We start from the raw sequence: 8,866 nt of genomic DNA on the forward strand, positions 1-8,866 counted from the left end.
TGTGATTGTAGTTATAGCGCACTTGACAAGGCACAAAGATGGGCATATCGGCCTTTTTTGGCACCTTAGTACACAAAATGCTGCACATTTTGGGTCAATGTTTTGGGCCATGGCATTATGCTTTGTCAACATAAACATGGCAAGGAACAACAACAACATAACTTTCAATACCATTGAGATATTAGGGTTAATTAATAGTGAGTTATATATATGACCTTGTTATTTTGGTTCATGTGAAAATAAGGTGAACTATTTATAGATGAAATTAAGCATATAGATTGTATCTAGATCTAGATAATTAGATGTGTAACTTATGTTGTCACACCCCTTTTTGCGCGCGGTGGAAGGGTTTTTCCAATTTAAGTGACGGTATTGATTAAGGATTATTTTTATTTTTTCAGAGTCGCCACTTGGAATTGAGTTATGGTGTTCCAAGTCACCTTTTTATTTAATCCCTAATCAAAAGGAAATGACTCTTTATTTGGTCTGCGAATCAAAAATTTGGGTAACGAATTCTGTTGACCGAGAGGAAGGTATTAGGCATCCCTCGAGTCCCGTGGTTCTAGCACGGTCACTTTTATTAACTTTCACTTATTTTAACTATCTTTTCGATATATTTTTTGTACGCCATGATTTGCATGCATTTTTTATTCGTTGAATTTTTCATTCGGTCTCGACCTAGATACGTAACCGCATTCTTGATCTTCACGATTAGAGACATAACTGTCTTCTTTCATCACACTTAATAACCTTATTTTGTATAAGTCTCTACTTTAAATTAATAAAGTTAATTATATTTTAGACAAAATGCATCACCGCATCCTTAAGTTTCTTTTGATTGTCTCAAAAAAAGATGCGTAACCACATTCTTAATCGAGACAAATATTTTTAGTGCGTCTAAAAATTCGTCTAATCATAAAAAAAAACTAATATTTTGTCCCTTGTAAGTAAAACCAAATAAAGTAAAATAAATAAATGTTTTTAGGATACAATATATAATTTTGACATCATTTCTATATCTTTTATTTTATATTTTTATTACTCTTAAACTTAATGCCAAAATTAAGCATACACTTTTCAATCCCACAAAATAATAATGAATTGCCAAAATAATTCATATTTTTGTTTGACAAAATAAAAATGACAATAATTTCTTTGAGCCTAAAATCCCTACTTTATTATTGTTAACATATAAATCAAGATAGTAACTAAGGAATATAAAATAAACAAATGAAAATAATCACCAATTAAAGTTATCTCCACTCATCAAATAATATACAATGCTTAATCAAATAGTCATTTCAATTAAATCATGAATCAAACAAAAACTATAAGAAAACATATCACATAGTTACATCAAATTCCATGAATAAATTAAAGAAATAAAATAATAGTTAACCTTAAATAAAGAGAATAAGTACTGCAAAATCTTGATCGAACCTCGATTAAATCACCCACTAATCGTTTTATAGATTGTATGCAGTGATATATGTGTAGAAGGAAGAAAAATGTGTATATATGTGAATGATTTTTTTTTCAAGTGTGCAAATCTTTCTTTTTCTTGCTACGTGTGCGTGTGTTTTTTTTCGTCCCGTGCAGATTGTTTTTTGTGTTTCTCTTTTATGGTGTATCTTTCTGATTGTTTCTCTTCTTTTTTTCTTGTGTTGTGCGTGTATGTGTGTTGTTTTTTTTCTGTGTGTTGTGTGCAGATTGTTGTTGATATAGTAGTAGTAGTATGCATATAGGTGTAAGGGAGGGGCTGTACGTGTGTGTGGAGAGGGAAAATGGTTGGGGTAGTGGAGGAGTAAATGGGGTAAGGGTAGGTGTAGTGGGGTAGTGTGGGTAGTTTTAGGTTATTATTTTTTAGATTAAATATATATAAAAATTATAATAATATATAAATATTAATTAATTATTTTGAACTAATAAAATATAAGAAATGTCAAATAGCTAGTCTAAAATTATAATTAAGAAATACTAGCTTGTTTATTAAAATTAAAGAAAACATATATTTTTTGTAATTTTCAAATCTTTTAAAATAAACTTATTAAAAATAAGATAAAAGTCAAAATATTTAATTTAGATTTATATAAATATTTAGCTCTAAAAATGGTGTAAAATTTTAGGTTCGGTCAAAAATTACGTTTCTACAATTTGCCCCTCTTTGACTGGAAACACAGAGAGTTTTCAAACTAAAGAAGTAGATGACGTGACAAGTTTTGACCGGACTTGTATTTGAAGGAAAAATCTGTGCGACCGAGTATTGGTTTTGGACATCCTACATATCTCGGGTTATAAGGGAATCAGGTCATGTGTAGTTCAAGGAGATGAAATGATGAATAGAGGTCATGTGAGGTTCCATCAAGGCTCCAGGTTGCAGCTCCTATCTTTCCATAAAAAAGTGAAAACTATCAAAAGGAAAATAAAAGTAAAAGCTCTTATCTATGCAGCTTCTCTTGAGTCTACACTTAAGTCTTTGACTTTCAGATATCACTTTGAGTTTTTAGGGTGAGTATCTTGATCTTGAATTGAATTTGAGGCTTAACTTGCCATTTAGAGTGAGTTTTTGACACTCTTCAAAATGACAATTTGAAAATGTTCTTGAACTTCTGCTTGTTTTGTTAATCAGAGCAGCTTGAAGAAGTTGATTCTGGCTATCATGGGGAATGAATATTCTGAAAAGAGTCAAAACTTTGTTTCTGAATTTCAAATCCATGTTTTGCTTGAGAAAACCTAAAAACTATCACAAACAAAAGAAATAAACAAAAAAATTTTACCCCAATTTTCACTAGAAAAATTTTGTGAGTTACTAGCAAATACGAATTTAAAAAAAAATTAACTCGGACTAGAAAGTGTTTATCTTAGGAGAAAATAAAAAATAACGCCTTAGACTAGGAAGTGTTTATCCTAGGAGAAAAATAAAAAATGTCTCATACTAGGAAGTGTTTATCTTAGGAGAAAATAAAACATAATGATCTCAGACTAGGAAGTGTTTATCCTAGGAGAAAAAAATTAAAAAGTCTCAGACTAGGAAGTGTTTATAATAGGAGAAAATAAAAATAACGTCTCAGACTAGAAAGTGTTTATCCTAGGAGAAAATAAAAAATAATGGTCTCAGACTAGGAATTGTTTATCATAGGAGAAAATAAAAAATAATGTCTCAGACTAGAAAGTGTTTATCCTAGGAGAAAAATAAAATATAACAATCTCAGACTAGGAAGTGTTTATCCTAGGAGAAAATAAAAAATAACGGTCTCAGATTAGGAAGTGTTTATCTTAGGAGAAAATAAAAAAAAGGGTCTTGGACTAGGAAGTGTTTATATCACTACAAAAAAAATAGCATTTAGCGACCGATTATAGCGACAAACAATATTCTGTCGCTAAATAACGACGGATTAGCTACAGAAAAATAAATTGGTTGCTAAATTATCGAATAAAATATTGGGACCTAAAATAGCGACAAAAACTAAAATCCATCACTAAATTTAGGCGCTAAAGTTTGGCGCCTTTATTTTGCCTATTAAATTAGATAATTACTGACGGAAATCGCGATAAACTTAACTCAGTCGCTACATTTAAGTGTTAGCGACGAAATCAATGACGGATCTTTTGTCACTAATTTTATTGAGGTTTTTGCTATTAAATTTTTTTATTGTGACTACCTTTCTTTTAAACTATAGTGTGATACATAGCGACGGAATTTTTCGTCGCTATCTTATATTAAAAAAATTCTAGGGCACAAATCTCACTCACACAAATTAAATCACTCACTCTCCACACTAAATACACATACATAGTAGCGCCTTCTGTGGGAAGAGAACCTTGCCAAAATCATCGGTCGTTGCTCTTTAGGAAGGAAATTCGAGCTCATCTTCCTCTTTGCTTCTTGTTGCTGCTCGTTGCTCTAAGGAAAACCAATTTCATTATTGTTGGCTCATCAAAAGGTAACAATAGTGTCTATTATTATCTAAAATTTTATAGTTATTTCATCTCTGGTTCATCTGCAATACTCTTTATCATCTTTTTTCTGATATTTTTTAGTTAGGGTGACAATGGTCACTATTATTATCTGCACTACTCTTTGAATTTTTTATTTATCTTTTTGAAGGATCTATTTTTTCTTTTCTTGTTATGGGTAAAAATATTTTATATTTGTAGTTATTTGATAATTTTAGATCTTAAAGCTTTTCCCTTTTGATGTTATGGAGAAGTTTCTTTGGGGTTGATGGTGTGATTGAAGAAATGGGTCTAGGTCTTTGACTCTATTTTACTTTGTTTCCAAAATCGAAAGATAATTTTTCTACTATTTCAGTGCTTACGTACAAAGAAACATAACAAAACAATGTGTATGGTGCAAAGAAAAGTAACAAAACAATGTGACAGTGTAAGTGCATACCTGTATTTAAAGAAGAGACTAAAACAAATGCCTATATTTTTTTTTCTAATGTATTCCAGATTTTTTACATAATAGATTAATGAAATTGTATATGAGTTAATTCTAGATTTTCTTCCTCTAAAAAACTGACTTCTCATAAAAAAATATTCTTACACTTAAGTGCTTGGCTATCGATATTTTTGGGTTGCATTTTGGTTACGTTTGGAATTTGTTGGAGAGAAGTAGAGCATGACTATTAATTGCTTGCTGCTTAGCAACTTCAGTTGGTTTAAAAGAAATATTGTGGTTGCAAGTTGCAATGTAATGATTTGATCAATCTTTCCAAGTTGCAATGCAAAATTTTCTTTTCTTTTCCTTCTCTAGTTTGAAAATATATGGGCCTATGCAATTTCAAAGTTATTTTTCTTGTAGATATGACGCGAGGCAGAGGTCGAGGTAACACAACTCGTGTAAGTAAGACCTTAATTAGAGGTTGAGGTAGCACAAGCCGAGTTAATATGCCTATTGTTCCCATTCCCATAACTAATTCACATCAAGGTGGTATCAATTCTTCTGCTGGACCAGATCAAAATAACCAATTTCAAACATTAGCTCCTACTAGTTCGCCTCATGTTCAAACATCAACTCATGGTAGTACTCCATCTATTAATTTTGAAACACCTTCCTGTAATATCTAATCAGAGCAATGCAATAGGTGAAAGTGCGTCTACTCAAAGAAATGTGAGAGACTACATCTAGCCAGAACAACACAATAGGTGAAGGTGAGAATAATAATAATTCTGGACAATAGACACTTGTTTTTCTTTATCATTCCGGGTAAGTTTGTACTTGCACTCTTGCTATTTATATACTGTAATATTTTCATTATAGACTTCATATAATAGTTTTCAATTTTTTATCAGTTTGGAACCTTCAAATATTTGCTCTACCAGGATATGTGAGTCTTTCAAGAGTAAACTGATCCTAATGAAATCAATTGGAAAAGTGTCTCACAAGAAATAAAAGATTTTTATCTTGGAGAATTCAAGGTATATATTTCACCATTTTAATAAAAAAAAATTACATCACTTTTGAAGGTTTGTATACTAATGTTGCTTACTTCTATAATTATTTTAGAAGCAATTCTATTGGGATCCTTCCATTGATAGTGAAGTGAAGATACTATGGCGTAAGAAGGCAGCGATAAGGTACAATGATTTTATTTCTTGCATAAAAAAGGAAGCAATTCGGCCAAAATATGTTCCGGAAGAAACATGGGAAAGTTGGATGAGATTTTGGAAAGATCCCAAGGTTATTGAAAAGTCAAAAATAAATTCAAAAAATAGTTGTGGCAGTCAGAATGTTGTTGCAAAGGGGACTCACACGGGAGGCTCTGTTACTATTGGAGAGCATCGCAAGAGACTTGTAAGTATATTTTCACACACCCTTAATTTACTTTATATGCATAATATATAGTAGTAATGAGTTCTAACTGTTTATAGGAATAGTAGTATATAATAACGTATTAAGCAGACATCTCTAAATTGGAGGTTTATAGGAAGGGAAAGTTGATTGAGCATAATGACTCAGATTCTACTTAGGAGAATGCTGGCTGAATTGGTCCAAAAGTATGTGAATTCCTTCTCTGTTATGCATAATCTTAAGCCTTCAGGATGTTAAATTTTTGAAGTTGCATTGCAGGCCACTTTTATTGAGAAAAAAGGGCTGACTGCCATATTTTCTAGAGTGTGTTTGTAGTTTGTGAGCTCTTTTTTATACTATCATATATTACACCATATAATTCTTTCATATTTTCACATTTTCATATGTTTTAAAAAAAATTCCTTGATAGGCTATTGAAAAGGGTCGAGATCCAACACCAAGTGAGTTACATTTGCATGTCCATACACATGGTCATGATGGAAAATCTTTTGTTGGTGAACGATCTCGAAATGTACATGTAAGTCCAATTCTTTATATTCTCGTCTTTGCTTCCACATAGATCACGTTTCATATCAGTGATCAAATCCATTGCGACAGTGTATTTCCCTACTTGTTTAATCCACCCATTCTGAACATATCCAAATGCATATGTTCTTGTGCAATTTGATCTTGAGCCACTTTGGCAGGTTTATCAAGCTACTGTGGAAGCTGATGGAGACAAGGGGATGCTTGAGAAAGTTATAAAGTCTTTCAATTTGTCTATACCTCCCCGTGAACTTGAAAAAGAGGATCCTAAATCTGTACTTCAATCTGTTATGAGTCGTTGGCTTCCATTGTCCGATACCAGATTGCCTATTGTTGTCAAACACATGTCTGATCATATATCTGCTCAGTCTTCTTTATATCTCGGCTGCTTTCAAAGCGAGAACTCTTGGATAAATATGGCACAATAAATACATTAAGTTGTGCATTCTCTGTGGGCAAAAAAAAGAGAAACATATATATTTTAGAAATAGTTGAATATGCAAATAAAAAGCTATCTAAGCTATCAGCATAAACTTAATTTGGCATATTGTTATTGTTGTGGTTGTTATTAATGAATTTCACTGATTATTATTGTCTTTTACAGGAAAAGTATCTAGAAATATTACAGAATCAAACACTAAGTCAATCTAATGTTGATCAATTGCAAGCATATTATCAAGCCGCAGGAGGAGAAAAGAAAAGAAGGATATATGGTCTTGGAGCGCAAGATAAATCATTTTATGGGACGAATCTTTCTGCCTCAGCTTCTGAAACTTATGCTTCATCCTTAGTACCATGTATAAATGCTCAAACAATAGCAACAGAAAATTTGGATGACTTTATGACACGATTGATTCCTTCACTGACTGATAAAATGCTTTCTGTACTTTTTTAGCGTGTACGTGGATTGATTTCTTCAACCTCATCTCATCCAAACACGCATATGACTCCTGTAACTTTCACTCTAGCTAATGTTTATGAGGCTCATTGTCACGACCCGGGAGCACCCCCTAGTCGTAACCGGCGTACTCGACCTCGAAGAGGTCTAATACAAGCCTCTTAGCATTCATTCATCGCATAGACACCAAAACTATAAGGAATTAAAAACATTCTTCACACACGAAGATACTTTCAATAAATAGCAAGCGAAAGACTTTCTAGACTTTATACAATATGTCTCAAAACCATCTAATACTTGAATATAACATTGGGACTAAGCCCACTCAAAACCTAAGCAAATACTAGAGAGACATAAAAAGAACATGTTGGTTATTGCCCTCGAATCTATGAGGACTCACCAAGTCTTCATCTTCAACTCTTAAAAACCTAACAAGTAGCCATGACATATCACCATCTCCAAATCCCTACACTTTAGTCAAAAAGCGAAAGAAAGGGGTTAGCACAATTAAGTACTAAGTATGGAGACCATGCAAGAAAATATGCACAACGGACATTTACAAGAAATGTATGCTTTCATATCCTTTGATAAAACGTTTCCGTTACAAGTATAAGAGACATAATACAAGTCAACATTAACATATAAGACCATAGCTAACCATACATATACTTAACATAAATCTATATACAACCCATGCTTAACTTTAGAAGGACACATGTCATTTCATTACCATAGGACCTCTACCTAATATAACCTTAAGACACACTTGAGTGAGACAAGAAGTGACCGCCCACACAATCCTCTTCAAGCACACTTAAGTGTTCCCCAAGATTACCTTAGATAAGGACTTTATAGGCAAAGTGCATAATCATACCCGATAGATAGCATATTAATGAGATGATATGTATAATGATGCTTACATAAAATAAATCATATTTAGTGGGGCATAGTACATGTGTGGTGAGTGACCATCAATATAGTATTTCCAAGGCCTACCACCCCCTTGGAGAGGCGAAAGAGGTACAAACCCCTCAATGTGGTTACCCGGGCCTACCACCCCCCGAGCTAGGGACCAAGGTACAAACCCCTCGATATGGTTATACGGGCCTACTACCCCCCGTACTAGGCAACCAAGGTACCAACCCCTCGATATGGTTATACGGGCCTACTACCCCCCGTACTAGGCAACCAAGGTACCAACCCCTCGATATGGTTATACGGGCCTACTACCCCCCGTACTAGGCAACCAAGGTACCAACCCCTCGATATGGTTATACGGGCCTACTACCCCCCGTACTAGGCTTGGTCGACTCACAACACTTATATAGAGAAAACAATATACATGTGTCCATTTCATCATCATTTCAGTAATTATATAACCATCCGATTCATAGGACGTACATTGGACCTTCCATTTCCTAAGAATTCTATAAATGGGCATTTTATCAAACACAAGGTGGGCTATTGTTCATGTAAATGAAATCTTGTATTTCAAGAATACTAAGTCCAACCAATTCCAAAATCCATATAAATCAGCCCACCAACAACATACATATATATCAATCTTCATAATTTGATCATGGAAGCATGAAAACCATAAACATCACATAATAATTCCATTTCAT

The 8,866-nt window shown here is 33.1% G+C and overlaps 1 pseudogene; it reads left to right on the top strand.

Moving 5' to 3' along the window:
• The first annotated feature begins 4,771 nt into the window (after positions 1–4,771).
• On the top strand, positions 4,772–7,238 carry LOC125808577 (uncharacterized; annotated as a pseudogene).
• The last annotated feature ends 1,628 nt before the right edge of the window (positions 7,239–8,866 follow it).

The sequence above is a fragment of the Solanum verrucosum genome, unplaced genomic scaffold (genome assembly GCF_900185275.1).
Source record: "Solanum verrucosum unplaced genomic scaffold, falcon-dt-bn FXZP01000240.1, whole genome shotgun sequence".
NCBI classification, from domain to species: Eukaryota; Viridiplantae; Streptophyta; class Magnoliopsida; order Solanales; family Solanaceae; genus Solanum; species Solanum verrucosum.